The sequence below is a fragment of the Seriola lalandi genome, unplaced genomic scaffold, assembly GCF_002814215.2.
Source record: "Seriola lalandi dorsalis isolate HSWRI2012SDOR001 ecotype SW California unplaced genomic scaffold, Sedor1 jcf7180002054564, whole genome shotgun sequence".
NCBI classification, from domain to species: domain Eukaryota; kingdom Metazoa; phylum Chordata; class Actinopteri; order Carangiformes; family Carangidae; genus Seriola; species Seriola lalandi.
The window spans coordinates 251,131-252,792 of record NW_019525117.1 but is presented as its reverse complement, the minus strand read 5'-3'; the positions used below and the strand labels follow the sequence as shown (position 1 = coordinate 252,792).

The following is a 1,662-nucleotide window of genomic DNA, read 5'->3' as shown; positions in this document are numbered from 1 at the left end:
TTTATTTTAGTTTGTCACTCATTTAAAACATGTCGTCATCAGTCACATGATCAGTGGCAGTGATCATGTGACCACACTGCTTCAACCTGATGAAGGTGTAAACAAACCTCTGGTTGACCTCTGTCACTTTGACACTTTACATCCTGTTACAGATGTTAGCTGCTGTGCTAATGATGCTTACAGGAGCATATGGTCAGCTTCAGAAACCTGTGGGTGATGTTTATCATTACCTACAGTCTGTGAGCTGAACACACAGTTTGTCATGTTGCTCTTTAAATGAGGGAAGTCACCACAGTTCAGCAATGACGCGTTCACATTCATGTTGACAACAATAGCTGTGTTTTCATCCTCAGGTTAATTCACTGACAGTGTTCAGAGGGCTGAGGACCAGGTCTCAGAGACTGGGCCTGATCAGATCTTCACTTCATTAAACTGGATCCTGTGTTTTCTGTCCCAAGGTCTCATTAGCCTCAAGTACAAAAAACTGTCTTCACCTGACCCACTCAAGTCAGTCCACATCAACGTCCACATCAACATCCTGATTTCCCCCTGCTTCAGAAAAAAACTCTCACTGCGAGAGAGAGAGAATTAGAATCCTATTTGACCCTAAACAGAGATGGTGGCAGAGTACCTGACCAACATGACTGATAGAAAACTAAGAAAAACACTTGCAATGTACAGACTGAGTGAGTTGAGACAGAGAAGACCCGACCAGATCAGACCCGATCCGATAAGTTCAGATCAGATCAGTGGAGACTCATGACCTGCGGCCCTTTGCTGCATGTCCACCAACTCTCTCTCCCTGACTTCCCTCTCTCTCTCTATGTCAAAATAAAAGCAAAAAAAAACTTAAAAAAGGAAAACACCAGACTGACTTCTTTCAGCTGAGATGAGCAGTGATGAAAGGGTTAACTGAGACCTGCTGCTGCCATGTTAATGTAGAGTTACATAACTGACACACACACACTTTCAGCATCCTCAGTCAGTGTTTTTATGTTTGTATAATTCACTTTAAATAAACAGAATTAAAATCTGATATGATTCATATTATTCATTTAATAAGTTCATATTAAACCCTGTTCAGCGTCTGCAGTGATTCTATCATCAGTCTTCATTAGACATGATGGTGACACAGGTGAGAATGAGACTCGTTAAATCTCCTGTGTGTTTGTCTTGATGAAACAGGTGACACCTTCATGTTGTATCTGCTCAGCATTGATCCTGTGTGAACAGCTGATTTAATGACGGTCTCTCTCTGAGGTTTTACTGTGTCATTCAGATCATAATGGAGGAGAGAAGAAAAGCTCATCTCCTGGAGGCCCTTTATGTTAATGTTGTCATTTATCTGTGGTGGGAGAAGGTGAAGCGGCAGGAAACGATGATGAGACTGTGGTTGAAATCCTCTTCATGCTCCTGAAGGGAACACAAAGATATTATTATTGTGACTAGAGATGCTGTTATGGGATAAAGACACTGATGGGAGTCACATATCAGAGGTGACAGGTGAGGGGGAGGCAGAGGGGGGAGGAGGGAGCTGCTTCAACAGGAAGTACAGGAGGAGGAGGGACAGCTGAGAAGACACTGTTTGGAAATGTGAGCCAATCAGAGAAATGGACAGACAGTCAGGCTCCGCCCCCACTTCTTTCATCTGACCTGAAATCA

General features: G+C 43.1%; 1 long non-coding RNA gene across 1 annotated transcript in view; it reads right to left on the bottom strand.

The window, feature by feature from the left end:
• Nucleotides 1–1,036: 1,036 nt before the first annotated feature.
• LOC147818549 (uncharacterized) overlaps nt 1,037–1,662 on the bottom strand; it is an 11,816-nt gene continuing 11,190 nt past the window's right edge. The window contains exon 3 of the long non-coding RNA XR_015437874.1: nt 1,037–1,413. This is a non-coding gene — a long non-coding RNA (uncharacterized LOC147818549). The remainder of the gene's footprint in view (nt 1,414–1,662) is intronic.